Consider the following 25351-nt stretch of genomic DNA (forward strand, 5'->3'; position numbering starts at 1 on the left):
TGGAGATAGGTTAAGAATATGTATGTCCTCATAGCTCTTTAGATACTTGTGACCAATTAGAAGTCATGGTTTTTGTGGGTACACCTCTGATAAACCCACCCGATATTAACTCGGTTTTATTCTTTTAATTTGCTCGAGACTAGCAAATAATAAGCTTGGGGGTATTTGATAGACGCATTTATGTGTCTATTTTGTTCTCAATGTTCTGTATTGTTAGTGCTCGATATTGTACTAATTATGGTGCTTTTGTGTTTGGATAGATGTTTTTGGAGAAATACATTTGTGTGGAAAAAGTGTTCGAAAAGTGCTATTTGGACCCCCGGAGAAAATTACTAAAGGCACCCCAGAAAAAGTGTTAAAACACACCCTCACTTTGGATTAGGGCACCCCCAGGCGCCCCAGATGTTAAAGGAGCCCATATTTTGTATAGGGGGCACTTCTTCTTCACGGTTTAAAAATGAAATTTTGTCGGAAAGAAATATACAGCAGCAACGATATTTCTGGGAAAGATTTTAACGAGTTCTGTTGGAGATTCTCAAAGGATTTGGACTTGATGTATCCTGTTTCGGTAAAACAGGATTGATATATGGTTTTGAAGAGTAGAACAAGGGAAAATTTCTTTCCTTTTATAGAACAGAGGAGGTGGAAATACTATCGAAATCTAGTGGAGATTTTCAATAGTATTGATTGGGAATGATTTGACACACCGAAGTAGGATTGCTGACTGGTTTTTGATCGACAAAATAGAATATTTTCGTGTATATTTGAGTCAACAGGGAAAGAATAATATCTCGAAGATTTGTTGTTACCTGCAAGTTAATGCAGTATATGGGAATATAAAATCCCCTGGGATTCGTATCTCTCAGTTTAGGGAAGTTCTGAAAGATTTTGAAAGCTCTTCTACGTGTGAAAATAAAGAGAAAATACTTGGGAGATACTTTATTAATCGTCAGAGGATGTGAGTATTAACTCGAGAGATATCCATCTGTTGGGTAGAAATAGGTGATGGGGGACACACAAAAGGTAATGAAGAGTAAGGGGTGAGAACAGAGTGTAGGAATTAGAGTTGGAGAGAGTTGTTGTTGCTGCCATGAGAGAAGAACACGAAGAACAATAGACTGCAAAAAGCAGTCGTTTTCTAGTGTCGAAAAAACCGTTACGTTTTCTTCCAGATAATACTGTTGTTTTGCGGCAGTTTTGAGCTATAGTTTTCTTGTAACAACTACTTTGTAACAACTCATTTGTAGCAGTAGGTTTTGTAACAATTATAACTGTTACAAACACACTGCTTTATATCTTTTCTTCAATAAAACACCTTTTTGAGCTATGGAAAATTATTTTGAGCGTGTTTTGAGTATGAGGAGCTAGACCCCATCGCTGAGACGACGGAGGAAGCAACTTTTCATGATTGTGGTAAATGAATTAATTCTTTTATTGACTTTTTGCATAGATTTAATTGCTTTATGATTTCTATTAATTATTTGTTATTTTGTTAGATGCCGCATGCTTAGTTCTAAATACTTTAGATGCGTCATGCTTTTAACTTACAAATAATATTTTACGAAATCTATTTTTGGCAAAGAACTAGAGTCACAACTTCTTTTGTTTGAGCTATATTTTCTAGAGTTAATGACTGAACCATAACAATATGAAAAGTAGTGGAATCCCGCGTCTCAGCGTCTCTTCATCTTGTGACAAATTGTGTATATATATTTTTCCTTATTTTCTTTATTAAGTCTTAAAACAAATTCTCAATAAATCTGAGTGAACGAATCATCTTACTATAACATCATTGAAAAATACCATCATATATGTTGATGACATTGTTATTACAGGTAACAGTGAATTGGCAATTCAGGATCTAAAACATAAGCTTGAATCCAAGTTTTCTCTCAAAAATCTTGGTCGCATACAGTATTTCTTGGGTATTGAAGTTTCTCGGTCTCCCAAAGGTATTTTTCTATGTCAAGGTAAATATATTCTTGACATTGTCCGTGATTCTGGACTTCTAGGTGCTAAGGTTGCTCTTTCTCCTATGGAACAACATCTTAAGCTTCTCCCAACTTCAGGTGATTCTCTTCCTGATCCTAGCATTTATCGACGTTTAATTGGTCGATTTCTTTATCTTCAGGTAACACGACCTGACATTACCTACTTGGTCAATTATTTAAGTCAATTTATGCAGCAACCATGTTCAGGTCACTTGGATGTTGCACACCGTGTAGTTCGTTATCTCAAAGGAACTGTTAGTCATGGCATTTTCCTTTCTGCAACTAGCTCTCTATCTCTTTCTAGTTATACTGATTCTGATTGGGAAGGTTGTCCCACTACTCGACGTTCCACTACAGGATATTTCACCATGCTAGGAAATAGTCCTATCTCTTGGAAATCTAAGAAACAACCCACAATCTCTTTATTTTTTGCTGAAGCAGAATATCGTGTTCTTGCCAAATTAACTTCTGAACTTCAGTGGTTACATTATTTATTCACTGATCTTCGTGTTGCTATTCCAAAGCCTATTCGAGTTTACTGCGATAACCAGGATGATATTCACATCTCAGAAAATCTTGTTTTTCACGAAATGACTAAACATATCGAAATCGATTGTTATTTCGTTCGTGAAAAGATTTTATCTGGTCTCATCAAACCAACTCACATTCCTTCAGCAGAACAACTAGCAAATCTCTTCACCAAACCACCAGGAGTGGATCATTTTCGACGTCTTACAAGCAAGTTGGGCATTCAAACTCATTCGTCAACCGCTCCAACTTGAGGGGGTATTGGACGTGTATATGTAAACTACAGTCCACCAACAGCTGCACCGTCAACACACACCTACAGCTAACCAACAAGAACAAGTATTCAGGAGTCAAGCAGCTGAATCTGTATAAAGTCCGAGTCCTTAGTTTTACTTCCTTTTGTATTCAACCTATATTATCTGAGTCTTCCTGTATTATCTCTGAATTAGAATAACAACTCTGTACATCGAGTATTATAAATTGAATGAGAAAACAAAGAGTCTACACAGTTTTGTAACTTAACAGTATATCTAGATTCTTAATTATAAGACTTAGTTTAATATTTAGCATTTCAATTGTTATTTTGTTCTACCAGACTTTTGTTTATGAATCATATATATTCCAAAAACTTATGGTTAGTTAAAACTTAAGCATTACATTCTAAATTACGTTTAAGTTCAACTAACAAAAACGTTCATTTAGTCATTGTATTCAACTGGTTCTTCATCTTCATCATCATCCTCAAAGTTAATAAACTTGTATTTCAATTCGTTTTATTCTTTTTCGATTAGACCTCTATAGTCTATTTTATCAAATTCCTTTTAGTACCATACACGAAATTGCACAAGTTCTATTTTTGCAGTGTTCATTGCTAGCTAGACTCCTACTCCTGTGTGTATCAGTGTAATATTTTCTTTGCGAAAGAAGGCTTTTTCTTAACTACGGTACCACCTATTCGAACGTAATCACTCCCTATAAAGAATTAATTATGGGTTCTTTATATAAAAAAATATTGTGGGTAGAAAAGTTTTCCCCTTATAAAAAACGTGCATGCCAGAGTAAATGAAGAGGTCCCAGACTCCTGCATAAATTAAGAAATTTGGTTCCTTTAATCATTTCATGATTCATGAACCCTGAGTTACAACATCCGACTAAAGAAACAATATATGATGAGATTTTCTGCAATGAAGTTCGGTTGTGATCGCTTTACGTTATATGATATTCGCTTTAGGTGACAGTTTACCTGATTATTTAAAGTCGAACTACATAAGTAAGCCGCCAGATACTGCAGCCTTAGGGTCTGTCCTCTGAAAGTCTTTTTTTTGTTGAGAAAAATCTTTTGACAATTAAATTGATTACTTTTGTGATTAGTTTGGTTGTTTGTATTCCAATTAGATTAATTATAAGTTCTCTTGTAATTAGTCTAGTTGAGTTTTCATATATTCCACAAGTTCTTGTGTTGAGTATATGAACGACTATACTAATCATGTTTTATTGGTTAATGTAGTCGTATATTCCGTAATGTTTTTCCTTATGTTGAGTATGTGAACGATTAAGTTAGTCGTATCCGTATGATTACCTTAGTCATAGCTCCATAAGTTTACTTATGTTGAGCACCTTCAATTAAATTGATCACTTTTGTGGTTTGATTTAGTTGCGTATTCCAATTAAATTAATCATGGGTTTTCTTGTAATTAATTTGGTTGAGTTTTGGATATAGAAAATCATTTTTATGTTTTTTGGTGTCCAATTTAAAAATCCTTCTTTTCTTACGAAATTAAGGTCTCTCTTGTTGTTCTTTCGGGAATGACATCAATTGGGGGAGAGTTCTTTTGAACTTGTGTTTAATGGTAATATCTTGCGGGGTGTGCGGATGTGGAATTTTATAGGGGTTATCTTGTATCTTAAAACTCCTTGATGAATGCATTTAGCTTCGGCTTTATTATTGCATCTAAATTAAGTTCGTATGTATTTTTCTTTTAGTCTATGAAATGTCTCTTGTTGAAATTTCATTATGATCTCGTTCTTGTACCTTTTCCAATTTTATTGACAAAAAGGGGGAGAAATATTGTAGTTCACACTACAAATACATATGGTTTTGTATCATTGTGTAAGTGGGAGTGGTTTCCATGATCGAGATGGAGTATTGACTAAGGGGGAGTGATACATATCACCATAGTATTATTTTTAAAGTCGTGATACAATTGGACTTTGATGTTACATAATAATACTATGACACTGTATAATAATGATCGAGAATCTCGATTTCTCTCATTGCTATAGCTACGGATCTTCAACAATGGTGATGCTAAACTTACAACCTTTGGAATCATTGGAATACTTGGAAGGACGGAGATTTCAGGGAACGTTGAAGATTAGACTATGGAATAGGATCCATTAAAGTTTATCTTTTTTGTATTCCATATGTATTAATAGTTTTGTTACTAAAATTGACAAAGGGGGAGATTGTTTGAGCATAGCTCGGTCGACCTCGAATGCGTTGCTATCTTAAGCATGTATGTCAATGTTAGTGATCAAAACTATGAGTCTTGATTTCTAGCCTACATAGATAAGTCTCGGACTAGGATAGAAAAGTGTAGTTGAGCTCAAGGACTTCATGGCGATTCATCATATAACGACGAAGATATACTCAAGGAACCGTGGAACTTCATCAACAAAAAGGTATGTGGAGACTTGAACTTATCTATCATTCAAAAGTCTATCTCTTCTATCTCCCACTTCTTATGAGACAAAATTCATATGATCATACACATTTGATATTTAGAGCCGAGTATATCTCGCCTATCTATATCTCGAAATCATGTGCTGGTAAAGCGTTTCGCTTTGATCAAGTTTATCTTCACCTAGTGACGAAAGTCATGAAAAGTTTCAATTACTTTGAGAATTGCTCTGACGCGAAACGGTCTGTGAATAAAGTCTATATAACGTCCTTTGAGAATGTCTTAATGATTGGAATGAGAGTTTAGATTACATAACCATGTATTCCTTAATCCTAAGTTTTCGAACTTTGTTGATTGAGAGAAACCGGAGGAATTGTCTTTGCCAAGTCCGCGAACTGACGAAAGTTCTTGTACCGAGAATTTCTGCTGGGATTTTCCAAAAACTCGTTTGCGTGTAAGTTTGCGAACTCAGTCCGCGAACCTAGTCCACGAACTGGCGAAAGTCTCTTTGCCGAGATTTTCTGCTGAGTTTGGAAAACTGCACCGGTTGTCTTAAGTCCGCGAACTTGTTTGTGAGCTTAAGAGGTTATGATCTAAAGATGTGCTCTGAACATGAAAATTAAATTACTAAGGAATGCTTTATGCAAACCGTGGCTATAAAGTTCATGAGATGATTCAATCGAATCGAATCATCTTTGTTTCAATTGTGTCTTGTGTAGTTACATAAGATCTCATAGCAATTGAACAACTCTCTAACTAGTTCATTTGATTCAATTGAACTAGTTATGGTGAAGAAGAACAAGGTTAATATGAAATGCTCATATGGTTAACCTTTTGGGTTATTATGTTGAACCAACATACACGTACACGTTTGGGCATGGTTTTCACAAACCCAGTAAACGTCTACCCAAGTGTGTGTGACAACCTAAGTTTTTGATCTAACGGTTGAGAAATATTAGCTTGAATCTAAATCAGGTTTTCATCTAACGGTGAATATGGATTGCTTTGTAACTAAGGAAAAATCCTGATTTGAAGAATATATAAAGGAGACATCTAGCATTGTGAAAAACTAATCCCCACACGTCTGTGTGATACTAGTGCGCTCGCTAGAGTCGATTCTCCTTTAACCTTCGGTTTTCTTCTTTAAAACCAGGCTAACGACTTAAAGACTTCATTGGGATTGTGAAGCCAGACCGATACTACTTTTATCGTAGTTGTGTGGTCTGATCTTGCATCTTCTATCATACGAGTACAATCTTTGATTGGCTTGAGATCGTGAGAGTTCTCCGATAGGCAAGATAAAGAAGTCACAAACATATTCTTCTCACTGTTTGTGATTCCTCGACAAGTTAGTCAGGAAGGATTGTAGAGAGGTGATTGATTAATCTAGGTTGTTCTTCGGGAATATAAGACCGGATTATCAATTTGTTCTTGTTCACCTTGATTTCATATCTTAAGACGGAACAAAACTTAGGGTTTATCTGTGGGAGACATATTTATCCTTTTATAGACTTTTCTGTGTGAGACAGATTTGTTTATTATCAAGTCTGCGATTTTGGGTTGCAGAAACTCTTGGTTGTGGTGAGATCAGCTAAGGGAATCAAGTGCTCAGTATCCTACTGGGATCATAGGTGTAGGAGTATAATTTTACCTTGGATCGGTGGGAGACTGATTGGGGTTCAACTATGGTCCAGTCCGAAGTTAGCTTGGAGTAGGCTAGTGTCTGTAGCGGCTTAATACAGTGTGTATTCAATCTGGACTAGGTCCCGAGGTTTTTCTGCATTTGCGGTTTCCTCGTTAACAAAACTTTTGGTGTCTGTGTTATTTCTTTTCCGCAATATATTTTATATAATTGAAATAATACAGGTTGTGCGTTCGTGATCATCAATTGGAAATCCAACCTTTGGTTGTTGATTGATATTGATTGATCCTTGGACATTGGTCTTTGGTACCGTCTAAGTTATTCCTTGTATTTGATAAAGACTCGCTATTGATTTTAGCTTGAGTAAAAATCAAATCAAGAGAGAGATATTAACTCCTTGAGATACTTTTATCTAGATTGAGTCTGATTGTCTAGTTGATTCTCTAGCAAAGTATTTCGGAGTTAGTCCATACAGATTGTTAAGCGAAATATTGGGTGGTGTTGTTAGACCCCCGCTTTTCACTACTTCACCTATACGCTGCAGAATTTCAAATGGCCCAATGTAACGTGGCACCAATTTACTTTTCTTACCAAATCTTTTAATACCAGGCCTTGGACTGATCCTTAAAAAGACTTGGTCTCCAACTGCAAGTTCCAGAGGTCTTCTTCTTTGATCGGCATACCTTTTCTGTCGACTTTGAGCTGTTCTTAGACGATCTTGGATAACCTTTATCTTCTCTGTCGTTTCTTTAACAACGGCTGGTCCCGTCATACTCCTTTCACTGACCTCTGCCCAACACAATGGTGTTCTACATGGCCTACCATATAAAGCTTCAAATAGTGCCATCCCAATGCTAGATTAGTAGATGTTATTGTAGGCAAACTCTACAAGTGGTAGTTGTTCACTCCAATTCCCTTTAAACTCCAACGCACAAGCCTTAAGCATGTCTTCCAACACTTGGATTGTTCTCTCTGATTGTCCATCTATCTGGGTGTGAAATGCACTACTCATACTCAGTGTGGTTCCCATAGATAGCTTAAATCTTTCCCAGAACTTAGATGTAAACAAGGATCTCTGTCTGAAATAATCGATATTGGGATACCGTGTAGTTTAACAATTTCTCGGATGTACAAATTAATGAGACTAGCAATGTTATCTGCCTGCCTCATCGGAAGAAAAATGATCTGATTTGGTAATCCGGTCAATGATCACCCACACACTATCTTTGCCCTGTTGTCCCTTCGGTAACCCTCTGACAAAGTCCATGGCAATTGAATCCCATTTCCACTCTGCAATTGGTAACAGTTGAAGTGGTCCTGCTGGTCGTTGATGCTCACCCTTCACTTTTTGACACGTAAGACATCTGGACACAAACAAATCAATATCCTTCCTCATACCTCTCCACCAAAACTGACGTCTCAAATCATAATTCATCTTTGTGCTCCCTAGATGAAGTGTGAGTACAGACTCATGAGCCATAGTTAAAATTTCTTTTAGCAAATCTTCATCATATGGTACACACAATCTTCCTTTGAAGTAAATACCTCCATTAGTCTCTAAAGACCAATTTACAGGTGCCTCTCCCATACTTAACTTTCCTCTTACTTCGTGTAAACTGACATCAGTTGATTGAGCTTCAATCACCTTCTTCACAATCTCAGGTACCACTGCCAAGTGATACAAAAATGACTTCTCATCATCAAAGTCAACAACAATATCCAGGTTTCTTACATCTTCTATCATCCTAAATGAAGCTATTGAACTATGGTCCTTCCTACTAAGTGCGTCTGCTACTACGTTTCCCTTTCCTGGATGATAATTCAGAGTAAACTCATAATCCTTCAAGAGTTCAAGCCATCTTCTCTGTCTCATGTTTAAGTCTTTTTGTGTGAACATATACTTCAAACTCTTGTGATCATAGAATACATAAAAATTCTCCCCGTAGAGATAATGCCTCCATAGCTTAAGTACAAACACCATTGATGCTAGCTCCAAGTCATGAGTAGGATAATTCTTCTCATAAGTCTTCAACTGTCGCGAAGCATAGGCGATTACCTTTCCCTTCTGCGTAAGAACCCCTCCTCATCCAATTCCCAACACATCACAATACACTTCATATCCAAGTCCCGGTTCAGGTGTGGTTAAAATTGGTGTTGATGTCAATCTGTGTTTCAGTTCTTCAAATGCTCGTTCACATTTATCTGTCCACTCAAACTTTACACCTTTCTTGGTCAAACGAGTAAGTGGTACAGACAATCTTGAAAAATTCTCCACAAATCTTCTGTAGTAACCTGCCAATCCCAAGAAACTTCTAACCTCAAATACATTTTTCGGTGGTTTCCATTCAACTACTGCCGCTATCTTCTCTGGATCGACAGCAATACCTTGACCAAAAATTACATGGCCCAAGAATAACACTTCTGATATCCAAAACTTACATTCACTTCTTTTGGCATACAACTTATATTCTCTCAAAGTCTGCAACACAATCTGAAGATGCTTCTCATGCTCCTATTCACACTTTGAATAAATAAGAACATCATCTATAAAAACTACCACAAACCGATTGAGATAAGGCCTGAAAACTCTATCCATCAAGTCCATGAAAGCTGCAGGTGCATTCGTCAATCCAAACGGCATTACAAGAAACTCATAGTGCCCATAACAAGTTCCAAATGTTGTTTTCATAATATCCTCTTCTCGTATTCTCATTTGATGATACCCCATACGAAGATCAGCCTTAGAAAAACACATTGCTCCCTTCAACTGATCGGACAAGTCATCTATCCGCGGTAAAGGATACTTATTTTTGATAGTCACTTGATTCGGCTTCCGGTAATCTATACACATCCTCATTGTCCCATCTTTCTTCAAAACAAACAAAACTGGAGCTCTCCATGGTGATGTGCTTGGTCTGATGAACCCCAATTCAAGTAGCTCATCAAGTTGTTTCCGTAACTCCTTCATTTCCTTTGGCGCCATACGATAAGGAGATAAAGAAATTGGTGCAGTTCCATATTGTACTTCAATCACAAAATCAATTTATCTCCTTGGTGGTAGTCCTGGCAATGCTTCTGGGAATACATCTGGAAATTCTCGAACAACTCTAGCATCCTCTGTTACCTTACTGACAGGATCCTCCTCTTCTAGAAACGCCAAACATGCCATATGTTCCTCTGTCTCATCTCGTCTCTTCTTACCTGGAAGTGATGGAGTCATAATCTTCCATCTCTCCCCTTGAACAGAAACATGATTCCCATTCATTGTCAGAAAAGAAATTTTCTTTTCAGAACAATACAATACTGCCTGGTTCTGTGTCATCCAAAACATACCTATAATAACGTCATATTCCTGCATTCTCATAGGTATAAGGTTGATAGACATTCTATGATTTCCAATGGTTAGCTCACAATCCTTACATACCTTACTAATACTAACAACACTTACAAGTGGAGAGGATACACTCAAATTAAACCCCAAAGAATCATAATTTAAACCTAAGCATGCAGCTAAGTGAAGGGATATAAACAAATGAGTAGCACCCGTATCGAACAAAACTTTAGCACGAGAACTGAAAATTAAGAAGTTACCCTTGATGACGGTGTTCTCTGCCCCTCCATTACCCTCTGCGACATAATTATGTTTTCCTTGCACATTAGGTTGCCTCGGTTGGAACGCTGGTGTAACGGTACGTGACTGATTCTGTGGTCTCCCGCCAACATTCTGATTACGTGGCTGATTTTGTGGTCTACCTCCAACATTCTGATTACGTGGCTGATTGTTATTTTGTGGCTTTGGCTTAGATGGAAGAGGACATTTTCTAGCGAAATGACCCACTTGTCCACAATTATAACACCCTGACCCGGTCCTGTTGTCCTTCTTTGCAACATAATCAGTACGTGGCCGCTTAGGTGTTGCTGGTGGGTTTGGCTTCACCTTTTTCCTCTTGTCTGTTTCTTCTCTTTCCTTCAGTATTTGAACCCAATTAGCTTTAACAGCTAATGCAGTTCTTAAAACCCTCTTATATGTAATATGTTGATGACTAACCACCTTATCTCAAATGGGTGCCTTCAAAGAACTCTCCAACTTACGTGCCTTCAACTCTTGTGTTGGTACAAGATGTGTTGCATATCTTTCTAGCTCTGCAAACTTTTTATCCAACTGAGTTACTGTCATATCTCCTTGATGTAAGAACATAAACTCCATACATTTTGCAGCTTTGGCAGTAGGCGGAAAATATTGTTCTAAAAATAATTTTACAAAGTTTTTCCAACTCATCCTTGACATATCCTCCATTCTCTGAACAGATTCCCACCAATTGTCTGCATCTCCATGAAACATATATGTAGCGAACCTGACTTTATCTTTTTCTGGAACTAACATAACCTTGAACTCCTTTTGTATATTCTGCAACCATTTTTCAGCAACTATAGGCTCTTCCGTTCCATGAAATATGCCATCAGGTCCTAAGAATTTCTTAAATCTTCGCACATCAACCTCCTGACTGGGCTTGTTCTGCCTTTCCATTGCAGTAGCCATAGTCTTCATGGAACCTGACAACTCCACCAAATTATGCTCTATAATCTTAGTCCTTTTATTTCGCCCCTTCATCTTCTTAAGTGGGCTAGAACGAGATGAACTCGCTATATTCGACATCTACAAATCAAATTCTCACACAGTTAGTCTTGTTAGTAATTGCTCATTACTAACAGTCCAATCATATACATATCATGTCATGTGGTTGTTTTTCTCAAAGTTCCAAAATAAAAAGAATGAACTTTACTTTCAGAAATTCAACAATAGAATCAACATTTCAGTCTTTGAAATCCCAACCATAAAAGAGTGAAATTTGCGGAAAACACTATATGCAAAACAACGGAAATACCAAAGCAAATCGAAACGTTTGCGCTGATACCAACTGTGACAGTCCAGAATATTTTTCGCTTCCGTTTGACCGTGGTGTTCAGTCAATCGGCAAGTTCCAAAACTCCCGAACTGCCATGTGGAGTGAAAACAGTTGAAACAAGAGTATGACATTTGTTTTTACTAAACAAGGCAAAGGAAAAGATATTTATTTACATTAACTAGTTAATAAAAAATGAACTAAGGAAACTGTACTTACATATCTTAACATTCACACACTCCTTTAGTTTGAAACAATAGTAATACTGGATTGTTATAACTTTATTACACAGTACCAAGAAAGTAGTTCATTTACAATAGCTTCATAACCCAAAAATGGTGAACAAAAGGATTACATACATTTTTACAGTAAACCAACAAGTTCCTAAAACACCCTATGAAACTACAGCATATCTTACTTCTGAACACAACAACAAGAAATGATTGTACCATTTTTCAAAACCAAACCAGATTGTACATGAGTATATATACGAAAAAAAAAAGTGAGTGTACTCACTTTATACCCCAAAAACTCTACGCACCAAGCCTTCACAAGCTTACTTCCTCAAGCCTCTCTCATACTCTGTAGAAAACAAAAAAAAACGAGTGATCCATAGCCCAGTAGAGGGTTAACGTAAAATCTAGTAATGCCCAAGTAAGGATAAAAAATGAGTTAATGAATCGTAAAGCATAGACAATTCATAAATTTGCTGAGCACGTATTTAACAAAGTTTCAAAGGCTTTAGAAAGCAATACTCAATGGAATTCATCTAAAGCATAAACAAATCGAAATATTCTACTGAGGGAGTTCATCTAGTTGTCGAGGTTTATCAGAAAACCACCCTATCGTCCCGGACGATCTTCTGTAGGTCACCATTAGTATGGATTCCCCCTATAGGGCCCGACAATCTCAGCAGTAGAATTACAACAGAAAATGTGCTCAACACAGTCGATAATTAATTCACAAACGTCATTATGTACAAGTAATGTTCAAAGCATTACAACTATCATTTCATAATCCATGAAAACAACTTACCTTGCGTAACATGAGGTTGAAAATACAAGGAAATATCTCATTATAATGCTGGGCATTAACTCATAACAAATCGAGTACACTAAATAAAAGATTTTTTGAAACAAATCCGTTTTAAACCCACGATACTCAAAAGTTTCTATGGAACTTATTGCAAGTAAGAATCCAATGATTCTCGATGTTTTAAAAACTATGAAATGCCTCATTTCAAGCAAATAGTACCAGAAAAGAGTAAATTCAGTTGCTATGAAAACGACAAATGAAAGTGTAAAACAGCACATAAATTTTCAGAAGTATCAGTTTTCATAACCTGTTTTCAAAATATTCTATAGGATTCGTTACTTAATGAAATCAAGTGTTTATTGACTCATTTTAAAGAGTAAAGGATAGTCTTTCACACAAAAATTATATAGAAAATTAATGAGTTCTATAGCTGTGTCAAAGTACCTCAAATAAACTGGGCAGAACTTACGTTTTTCAGAAACTGCAGTTTCAGCAGTCGACATTCAAAACTTTGTGCAAAATTCATCACACAATGGAATTCAGAGAATTTGGTACCATTAGAAAGATAGAAACCCAATTTTAACGTAAAAATGATAAACATAGGTGATGAGGTACATAACTATGTTTAAAACTCTCAACAAAACAGGACAGAAGTGTTGTCCTTCAGAAAATTCAGTTTTGGTACCCTATAATGGGAAATTCGTGCAAAATTCATCTTAAATCGGAATTTAGCAACCTTGGTACCATTAGAAAGCTAAGAGAGTGATATTCGACATAAAAATAATAAGAGAAGGTGTTGAATTACACATCCACATGAAAATTTCTTGAGAAAACAGGACTGAAGTACAGTTTCAGAAATTCAGTTAACAAACAAGTTCATGAGATTGGTTAAGGGTCTAATTGATGTTTCAAGATAAATTGATGAGTACTAAATACCCAATTCAACAAAGTGATGAAATAACAACTTCATAATCATGTTAAATTAATCATGGATTTGAAGAAAAAAAAGGGCAAGTTGGAATCATGAAATCAAAGTACTTTTAGAGTTCAAACCAAATCAAAGCAAACCCAATCAGATTGAAAACCAACATAATCAAATTATATCATGAACATGACCAAAATATAATAATTGAAAAAAATATTTGATGATAAAGAAACTGAAAAGTGTAAGAAATCCCCATACCTTTTGTGCAATACACGAATCCAAAGCAACCCAGTTGAGTTAGACAAGCAAACAATATGAACCAAGCTTCAAATTCCTAATTTTGTGACAAAATTTGATTTTCTTTTTCCCGTAGGAAGAAGAGAGATTAAAATTGAAAAGAAATGTCTGAATTCTAAAGAATTCAGTAGATGAAGCTTATCTATGAGGCAAAAAGTCCGAAATACCCCCATTTCCAACACAATTTCGACACACATCCTTAATATGTGTCTTTTTGCCACAAGTTTGAGCACAGGCAACAATATTACTAAATGTACACCCTACGGACAGGCTCACACTAAGAGAAACATAGTTTCTCAAGCAAATTTAACTAGGTTTTATGCACCATAACGATACATCTAGCTTTCCAATCTATTTGGATTGGCTCATAACCTATTATTTTAAATAAAAAGACTTGGGTACTACAGTAGCACACCCAAGTAAGAGAAGAAACAGATCTAAGACATGATAAAGGTTTAGGATAAGAAGTTCTTTATTGATTAACCATTCAAAGTAGTGAAAATACAAATTTATGAGTACAAGGAAACCCTAATCTCTCACTCTAAGCAAAGCTCTCTCTCCTCCCCAAGAATTCGATCCCTCATACATTGCCTAAGGACCCCTATTTATAGACCAATCAACCCTAATGGTGTATAACTCATTTTTCTTTGCTTGGATCTCGTGTAGATGCTTTATACTTCTCCCATGTCATTTTCCATGAAGTTTCCCCTTTCTTTCGCTGACAACTTTGGTTGTTTGTCGGGATAGCTGTCTCTTTTCTTGCTTCATAATTTACTTACTTCGCAAGTTATCTTTCTAGCCAAGTGACCTTACTTCGTCAATCTTTATTTCATGACTGGTGTCTTTCCGGGTACTCCAACTGATTATTCGCAGTTTAGATTCCTTATACGAGGTACTTCATTTTAGGATGCTTCGTGCTTCGTGTTACTAGTTAGTGGTGAGGTAATTCTGACATTTGATTTGACAAGTCCTTGACCGAGATCTTTAAGTGAGATACTTCAGTTCTATTTCGTGCTTTCCTGTGCGGCCACGTGGCGAACCTATTTTGTGTACCTACATTTTGCCTTTTCTTATTTCGTTCGAATCTTATGAGAATGGAATAAGAACCGTTTGATATTCCTTGGGTGCCACGTTCTCCACCTTCTTGCTTCCATGTGACCACGTTCTTCTGGTAACCGGCTATTACCAGTCGAGTTTCCTCGAACTTGTCGATAACTTGCTCTACCTGTAATCCTCCACTTGCTATAAATATATTGTTTTAGCCCTAATTTAGGTTTCTTTTCTCTTCTCCGTGAACTCAAGCTTATTACTTCCCTTGCTCTTGCTTCCTTTCTCCCAACTTTCTCACTTTTCCTTCATCGTTATGGCTCCAAAGACTGTCTCAACACCTACCGCACTCAAAACCTTGGAGGATTTCCAGGCAGATTTTCAAAAGATGGGTTTAACTTTAACCCCTGCCATTGATTCTTCTGTAACTCCCTCCATCTCTGCAACTCAAGACATGGAACTGAACTATAGATGGATTCAATCCGATACTTGGTCTGCAGACAAGATGATTGTCATTGTCGGTCAATTGAGAGCTGGGTTATCTTTTCCCCTCTACAACCCTTCTAACCCGGTTTTCCTTGAGATTTTGAATAAGCTCCAGTCTGGGGCCTTCCAACTTTATGGTAATGCAATTCGTATCTCCAACGAGTTTGCAATTCGCTCAGAAAATGGTGCTTCGCTGGTTGTACCAACGGATGAGGAATTCAACCCTCGCGACTACAGGGCAGACTCCTTCGCGGCTAACTATTCCGCGAGGTTTACAAGCACTAGGAAGCATCAGGAGTGGGGCATTGAGGTCACTCAGAAGACTATATATCTCGGCCTCGTCCGAAGCTCTTCTTTTAAATGTGGATCTTCTCAAACTGGAGCAGGACGAAGACTGGGGAGCTTTCCTCTAGTGGTAGGGGGTCTCTTGGTCTGGGGTGTTGACGATAACAGGATTCCTAGAGCGGGTCCTCTCTCCAAACATCATCACCTCTCCGGCTGCTCTTCCTGGAAGCTTCGCTGGTCCATGCCAGCTGAGGTATCATTTCTCTTAAACCTTCGTCTTGCCTTTAGCTTTATCGTCTCTCACATCTTTGTTCTTTTTTACTTAGTACGAGATGCCTGTTGTTGGTCTACTCAAAGATCACAAGGAAATGGGCGTCGCTACTGAGTCTCCTGTTCTAAAACAAGTAACCGCTTCACCCATTACTTTCTTTTCGACGTGATTACCTTAAATTCTAACCCTATATTGTTCGCAGGATGATGTTCCCCTTGTTAAGAAACCTTCTTCTGGGTTAACTAAGGGACGGAAAAGGCGTGATCATCCTACACCGCCTCCTTCTCCTGTTCAGGTATCTTTACTTCGTCCAAGTTATCATCTCGTGTATTTTGACCCTTTCATTTATCGGCTTTATAGAACTTGCTACTTCGCAAACTGATGCTCCACCTGCTCCCTCTTTGGGAGAGCCTAAAAGTTGACGCATGGTCATGGACTTGGCTGCTTTGACCGCAGTGAGGAGCTCTGTTGCTGCTCCAAGTCAACCTTTAGCTCATAAGCATTAATCTTCCCAGTCCCGTACAACTGCTTCCCCAAAGTTTGTTGATTCTCCTATTCCTCCTCCTCTAGGCGAGCATCTTGAGAAACCCACGGCGAAACCTTCTTGTGAAAAGGGGAATCAAGCAGCTTTGTCTGTGATGTTTAACCCCATCTATGATCCTTATATGAAGTTCCTTCAATATATATATAACAACGCTCACAAAGATCCTACTGCGAGGTCTCGTGCACTTGAATCTTTGGTGACTTTCAGTGCTGACGACTTTCTTTCTCAGGATTCCTCCGTATTATTGAATGCTTCTATGAATTTGACCCTCCAACAAAATTCTGCTTTAATGAATTTGGTGAGTCCTGCATACCTTTTCAACTGTATCTTTGCAGTATTTCGTGGTTTATTACTAAGTTTTGCTTCGTCGGTTCTCAGGAAGTCAATCGTCATATGGCCAGCTTAGTGGAGACTAGGTTGGTTCGAGAGAATATGTAGAAGGACGATGCCCATATCAAGACTTTGATGAAGGAGCTTAAAGAGGAGAAGGAGTATTCCAGAAATCAAGATAAGAAGATGGAGAAACTTTCGAGTAAGTCCCTCCCCTTGTAGATCCGTTTCTTTCCTTTCTCTTATTGTCTATTATTTTATTACTTTGTATTTCGTCAAGTGTGATGCATGAAACGTCACATGTATGCTTCCGAAGCGTCCGCCTCGCTTGAAGACATTCATGCCGAGAATTTTAAACTTTTGACTCAGAATGACAGCTATGTGTCTGAAAACTTTATTTCGAACGAGAAGGTCGAGAATCTCTTTTCGCGAGTAGACCGCCTATCTATCGATCCTGCTCGCAACGAGGAGCTGAATCTTCACCTTCATGACGAGAATGAGCGCCTTAAGTCAGAACTTCAGCGGCTCAATAATTTTCTTCCTACCTCGAGGCATCTTCATGCTTCGTCATTATCTGCCTATATGAGACTGGAGGAAGACAACGAGCGCGTGATTAGTAGAAAAAATCAGATGGTGGTTGATCTTCGTAAATCTCGCAAAAAAGTGGCTGGTTTAAACGAGGAAATTGATTGTCTGAAGAAAAAGTTGGAGTTTCTTCAGGCTCAGCTGTATAACCCTTCACGCTCGAAGTCTGTCAAATCTTCTTCCCAGGTCAAGCCCGCGGATCTTCGCAGGAACAAAGGTGCTCTCGTCATTCAACCTAGCCAAGATACTTCGAAGTCCGGTCACGGTAAAGGTTGGGAAAATGTGTACCACGAGCTATGCATTCAGCTCCAAGAATCAGATCTATAAATCTCCAGGCTGGATCATTTATATTTCGATATCCAAGAAACTTTGAACACCACTATCTTACAGATGGAAGGTAGCTCTGGTTGCAATACGAGATATCATTGGTCACGTCCAATTTCAGTTTTCTGATAAATTTTTGTTCTGTTTGCAGAGTCTGAAGAGCGTTACGAGAATCAAGTTCTTCGCCTTTCCCACGAAAGGGACGAGTCTCGCAGGGAAGTTTCTCTCCTCAAAGATGAGGTTAAAGATTTGAATACTGATATTGACGAGATGATAGTAGATTCTGCGAAAGTAGCGAAGTTAACTCGCAAGAATCTCCAGAGCCACCTGGTCTCTCTCTTCAACAACTTCTGCGATGAACAAGGCATCCCTCATCCTACCTTTCCTCTGGAGGTGTTTTTTGATGATGAGCAACCAAAGGACAATACAATCATCTTGGGTGAAGAGGAGAGATTTGATGAGAACGATGAAGATCAGAAGATCGAAGAAGAGACATCCAAAGAGGAGAAACCCCAAGGTGCCTTTTTTCCTACGAGTCTCCCTGGTCAATCCTCGGGTCCCAATGCAGATACCGTTCCTGGAGAGGTTGGTGCTGGCATTCCCGAAGTGTTAGTCACTGACGGCACTCCTCTTCAACAGCAATCTTAACTTCTTCTCTTTTATACCCTTAACTTCAACCTTGGTTATATTGGGAATAATTTCTCTGTCTGGGCGCTCCCAAGCTTGGGGGAAGGATATCTTGGGCCTTTATGTATTTCCGACTTTCTTTAAGTAATGCTTTTGTTGATCACATGATTTTCTTTTAAGAGTATCGCTTCTCCCTTAATTCATCTATCAAGCATATACTCTCTGATGGAATACTCAAAAGAATAACAAAATTTAAAGTATATACTTGCCTCTTATTATTTTGCGTGTTTCCGAGGTATAAAATGAGAGGGTGATATTTCACCATTTTGACTTCGCACATAAGCTTTAAACCTTGTTATCTTCCTCGTTGCGTATTCTTACTTTGAGTTCTCGCCTATGCCTCTTGTGTTGTTCTTGCCTTTTGTTGCTTATCTTTTTATATTGCCTTATCTTTCCCTTTCTTATCTGTTTTACATGTTTCATATTTCATGTGTTACTTTTCGAGGTCTTACGTTGCCACCTAATTAAGGTCTTATTGTGCCTCATCCTCTTTTGAAGGATCTTAATTCGACGAAGTATCAGGCGTTCATTATTCTTTCAAATAATAATCCATCCACCTCGTCTTAACACTTGTTATGATCCCCATTTCGCGACAATGTGACAGGCCTAGCCATTCCCATGAATGTTATCCCCATGGCATTGTCGTATTTTTTGGTCACGCAGCTCCCTAATATGGAGGGTGCCATCCCTTTATATTCCCCATGATTGCCCCTTCAAGGAGGTTAACCCTAACATGCATGTTGGTCTCCTCCCATCCAGTTATTACGACATTCAGTTGTTTTCGTGACTTCTTATCCCCTTCGCCGATATGGCTTGAGGTTGCGAAGTCACACCCTAAGTGAGGTTTCTTTGGGATCAAGTGCATTGTAGCCAAGACTTGTCATACGGCCATGGTCGGTAATGCTCCAGACGTCCCAGACACCCGCAGCTCAACCGAATACGACTGCGCCTTGGTCATACTCTGCACTCCTTACCGAAGGTCATCATAAAAAGGACCCTCAGCGGATAGGTCTTATCATTGCCCCTAGCTTCCTTTATGATAATTTTTCACGACATGCGTTAGATGCAATCATAAAGCCGAAGCTAAATCCATTCATCAAGGAGTTTGTAAAGATACAAGATAACCCCTATAATATTCCATAGCCGCACTCCCCACAAAGATTTGGCAATTAAGCACAAGTTCAATTAAGAACTCTCCCCCATAAAATGTCATTCCGAAAGAACAACAAGAGCAACCTTAATTTCGAAAGAAAAGAAGGATTTCTTTGGACATAACAAATCACATACAAGTATGCATTTGAAATACAAAAGTATTCAATTAAACTAACCACAAGAGAACCCATGATTAATTTAATCGACAAATGCTCAAAATAAGTGAACTTATGGAGACTTAAAAACAAACAATTAGATTAATCACAAGAGAACCCATAATAAATCTAATAGAAATACACAACCAAACTAATCACAAAAGTGATCAATTTAATTGGTCATGCTCGACATAAGAAAACTTACAGAGCAACAACTAAATAACCAAACAAGATGATTAATTTAGTTGAATATGCTCGACATAAAATATCTCACGGAACAACAACATAGCTAATCATAAGAATAATCAACTTGGTCGTTCTATGCTCAACATAAGACACTTTACGGAGCCTCACAGTAATACATAAAATATGGATCAGGGAAGATCAATACTGCAAAATACACAAGGATTCATTCTATTTTCCATCACTATTTGCATAACGACATTCAATAGACATAATCCTTGCAAACAAAAGATTTTAACCTATCTTCCATCAATAATTGACATAATAGGCTTAACTTTTGTATATGTCAAAAGTCTATTTATTCTTTTATCAATACATGCATATCGACATACGAAAGACTTTACTTTTGACAAGGTATGGGATAATCATAGTTCACGGACGTAAACACACATATCCCATAAAAAATTTGCAATATAAAATCATAAAGATTAATACTGCAAAAATCATCTTCCAAACAAGTTTAGAATTTAAACCAATAAATCTAAAAACAAGAAGATGAAAACGTTGGACATAGCTATGTGTAATCACAATAATGGCTATTCCAAACTCTAGTTATTCTTCTAACAAAAACAAGAAAAGAAAAGATTTACTAGGAAATAAGACCTTTGAAGAATTCTTTATCATCCCTGAACTCCTTGTTGTCAACAGCCATTGGAACATAAGATTCATTAAGGTAGGAGTTTATATCAAAAAACCTTCTCGGCTGATGCTGTCGAACCAGGGCCTTCTGAATCTCATGAGTCTTATAGACAAAAGCCTTTATTTGTTGAATCTACTTTCGCATCTCCTTCAACTCTTCAAGAACACCAGAAAACTTCTGAGAGTTTGAAGGAACGGCTCTTGAACTAGTCCAGAAAGGGAAATTAATCACACTTTTAAACAACAGATTGATTGCGTGATTAAAATTTTACAAACAAATTCCGTTATATTATATGAAAATATATTGGACCCACCATTCAACGTAAACAACCTGTCATTCTCAAACATTGTATTTACTAGGTGTGTGACTTAACGATGACCCATTAAATCACGTAATATATCCGTTAAATATTTTATGTTCATATCGCTATTAGTACATGCCTACGTTTCTAAAAGATTTAAACCGGTTAGCCTGTGTGCCATAAAAACCTTTCACTGGTCCGGTCCCATTTTAACCAGCCACAAAACAATGCTTAAAGATAAGAAAGTTCACGGCAAAAAGGGTAATTATATTTCTCCTTCCTCTCTTGAACTTCTCTGTTTCGGTCCCATTCTTCTCCCACAACCCAGATTTCTCAATGAATCCAAAGATGGTTAGCAGTGTTTTTCTCATTAAAAAAGACCCTTACTTCAAGTATGATTCTTCTTCGTTTTCTCTTGTTTAATTTGGATTTGATTAGATTTTTTTGGTAAAATTCTAGGGTTTTCATAGCAAAATCAGATTTGATGTATAATTCTTCTATGGTTTTCATAGAAAAATCAGATTTGATTTATAATTCCAGGTTTGTTTATGATTACGTTGTGTTCTCGATTTTAATTTTCGGTTTTGTTCGGATTCGTAAATTGAATTTGGGATATCTTTTTTGGATTGGTTGAATTTAGGCGGAAATAATAATGAGGATTGTTCAGGAAGGAGCTTTTAAAGCAAAGGTGTTGCTTCTGCTGCTGTTGTTGTTGAATCGGTTGACCTGGATCTCAGTGCTTCAACTTCTAGTCTCCGTAGAAACGCACTACTTGAGAAACTCAATTGAGGAGGTTAGTCAATTAGTATTTCTCAAATAGATAATGGTAGTGTTCATTTTTGTCTGACTCAATCGGGTTCATTTGTTAATTAGGAGCCCAGTCTAGGTTTTGGATTATTTATGTTATTTTACTCAATCTGACTCATCTGTTAATTGGGAAGGCTAGTTTAGGTTTGATTAGTCATATTTTCTGACTCAAATATAGCACAATCAACATTATACTCAAATTAGTCATATATTTTAATTGGAAGGCTATTTCAGTGACCTGACCTGACCGAATAGGAGCAAGGTTTTGTATCAAAAACAGCCATGAAAAATGTTTTCAAACCTTGAAGAGGAATTGCAGGGGCGGATGTATGCACAGGCTTCCCCTGACTTAAGCCAGGGGTCAATCAAACAAATTTTTTTTGAAGGTAGTAGATAATAGCTTAGCCCAGCTACACATAGAGTCGAGCCAGGGTAGGAATTTCTGTCAAGCCAGGGTAGGAAATTCTGTAAAGCCAGGGTAAGAAATTATGCCACTATGCGTAAGAGAAGTTCTTTTTTTTTCAATTAATTCCACTGAAACTCAGTATATGTGGTAATGGTTTTGTGAGTGATGTTTTCTATTGAACGCACTCATAGTGTTAGATAAAATTACTCATCCAACTGATTTTTCTTTGATGTGTAAATTTTTTTAAGTGAATTGCTCATCTGAATTACAATTAAAATGTCTCTTTATGCCTAAAGTAGCATCATTGGTTTTTTTTCTTTCTTCGTAGTGGTGTTTGAAAGATTATCAGTTGAGTGGATGTTACCATTTTTGTTTTCTTTGTCTTAACTAGCTAGTAGATTTTGAAATTTATGTTTCTAAGGATGAAGTAGTGCAAAATAGTGGGTCATTGAAGTTGCGTATGTCTAATTTTGGAGAGCTCTGCTTAGATGACGGACATTATATCATGAAAGTAAGATGTTTCTGTCGTTTGTGCTAAAGCCAATGCCAACAGGACTTCTAGTGCCCTCTTGGAAAGACGATTACAACTTAAATTATGAGCTTAAATTACAATTGCAGTTATATCTCATTTTCAACATTATCTAAAACTTCCATCCATACTTATTTATGAATCATTTGGTGTATGATACAGTCGGAATCATCCGAGAGCTGATCAAGATCTGAAAAGTGGACACTGAACGTTTCTTCTGCGTTTTTCCTAGTCTTGGCACATGATAAAGTGAGTTTAAAGGCTATTTGTCGATGGAGACAAGCTTAACGTACGGATTCATGTGACCATAAATGTTGAAATGTTTAGCTTATGTCTACATATTGCCATATCTTGGTTAGTACATGAGTCGCCTAGTGGATTCTAAAGTTTCTCAGCTGAATAACTATTAGTTTATGTTGTTGCAGACACATCGGCTGATATCTATTTGTTTATTACTTGTTATTTTAACAGGTTATTTCAGAATATTTCACAAGTTGATCCCGACAGTCTGGTGGTTTTGGGTGGTTCAAGTGCCGAAGGTGTGTTACTAGACATGATTAAGACTGCCTCAAGCATGATTGGCCAGATATCACCCAAAGAGCTTTAGAAGATGACCCAACTGGCTACCTCATTTCAAGGTAAAGTTCCATTTCCATCTGTTACTTCATCTCAAGCCAAATCCAATACCAACAAATACTTCCACCACCCTCTTAGATAGACACAAAAAAGTGATCTTTGCATTTCGAATTTTTAATAGAGAAAAAATGAAGACAGTGCAAGGTTTAGTAAGGAACTCATGTGTCTATTATTGTCCTTAGGACTTCCGATGTTCTTTTAGTTGCTAAATTTTGATTCCCATGGCATGTATCAGATAGCTGATGAGGTTTGTGATGTAATTTCAGGAGGAACAATTTAGAAGGGAAGGGGTTCTGATGCAATATGCCAGCTAAAGCTTATGTATCCGATTTTCCTTGTTTACTTCATGGTGATGGTCCAGCTGCCAACAACACGTTCGTCGTTTTAAGTTTGCTTTTTGAGGAACTTCAGGAAAGAACCGGCTGCATGTGCATATGTTGATAGAGCAAAGCCGCCAAATGATGTCGAATATGACTGCAAGATTGATGAATCATGAATGGAGTACTTGCAGATGTTTGAGGGTGTGGTGTGATTAAATGGCCAAAATCTAACATAACTCCAGGAGCAGAGTGACCAAATTAGAGTGGCTAGGTGATAATAGATTGAATTCATTTTTAGTGTTCAATATGTGATTTCGGGTAGCCAGAATTTATTTTTAAAATTGTACCAGAGATTCTACTTTTTTGAAAATTAATAAAAATGTTATTTTGATTGAACTGTTGTTTTAGGATTTATTTTTTAATCACCTCAAGATTCAGCTGAACCAAATATAAGTTTTAAATAGACCACATCTCAGAATTCAGATCTGAAACTGAATGAACATCATATTACCAAAATCTGAATTAATAACCGCGACACTAAACGCCTCCTTTATAATAGGCATCAACCGTTATTATATTTGACATACAATAACCGTGGTACTAAATCATAGTTTTTGTGTGTGACTTTAAACCACAAATATTATTCGTCATACTTAATAACGTTTTATATTCGTCATTTATAAAAAGACAACCAAATAAATAACGGTTCGAATAACAGATGGAAACCGTGATAAATCATGTTATATAACAGACTTCAATCGTCATTTATAGCCCCTTCTGGACTAGTGTTGGCTTCCTCACATTCCTTCTTTTTCTTTTCAAGGTAGGAGGTAACGGAGATTTCTCTTTTTCCTTCATGATTGATGGCTTAACAATCATATTAACATCTTTTCCATCAGAAGACATCATGCTTGGAGTATCCATACGAATGAGTTTGTGAGAGGAATTCACAAATTGAACTCAACAAGTAGTCTTTAGATAAAAAGAAGTTTTGAGGAAGGAAAAAGAATGTAGGGTTTCGAAACCTTTAAACAGGTTCGTACACTTACAACTCACAACCATATAAAGAGTAGAATTGTCGATAATAACCCTCCTTTGTTGATAGACAGGGAAGAACAAAAACTAAGAAAAGAAGAAAGAAATTTTTTCTTAAAGCCTGAGTGGTACAAAATCATTGTCTCTTTTGATCAGGCACATGAGACAAGATTTTCAAAACAACACAATCAAGTTGCGTTGCGGTGAACAACAATTTGTCCACCATTTTCCCCTTGAGAGGAATCCACAGACCTTTGTCTATCAAAACGATTCGACCATACTCTCTTCTCTAATGGTCTTGTTTATCCTTGGAAACTAACTTCTTAGATGAAGATAAGATCCTACATACCTCAGCGGTCTTCTGAGCAAGTTTAAGCTTATTTGCTAGTTGATTTGCCCTTCGTTGAAGTTTGTTGACGTGCCTCAATTGGTGTTTGTACTTGTAACACCTTTAAAATTCATGACCCTTTAGATAACAATACGAGCACGTCAAACTAGGATAAAAGTCAGGCTTCTGAGATGTGCACGCAGCTAGACACATGGTGGAACCTGAAACATTACAAAC

General features: G+C 37.2%; 1 long non-coding RNA gene and 1 pseudogene across 1 annotated transcript; one reads left to right on the forward strand and one right to left on the reverse strand.

The window, feature by feature from the left end:
- The window catches only part of LOC113335764, a 73889-nt pseudogene that overhangs the window by 13962 nt on the left and 34576 nt on the right, over positions 1-25351 (reverse strand).
- Positions 21356-24147, forward strand: LOC113335766. Its single transcript, XR_003353469.1, has 5 exons — positions 21356-21445; positions 21694-21846; positions 22958-23149; positions 23267-23433; positions 23698-24147. It is a non-coding gene; the product is annotated as an uncharacterized LOC113335766 (long non-coding RNA).

Source organism: Papaver somniferum, unplaced genomic scaffold (assembly GCF_003573695.1).
Source record: "Papaver somniferum cultivar HN1 unplaced genomic scaffold, ASM357369v1 unplaced-scaffold_15, whole genome shotgun sequence".
Lineage (NCBI taxonomy): Eukaryota > Viridiplantae > Streptophyta > Magnoliopsida > Ranunculales > Papaveraceae > Papaver > Papaver somniferum.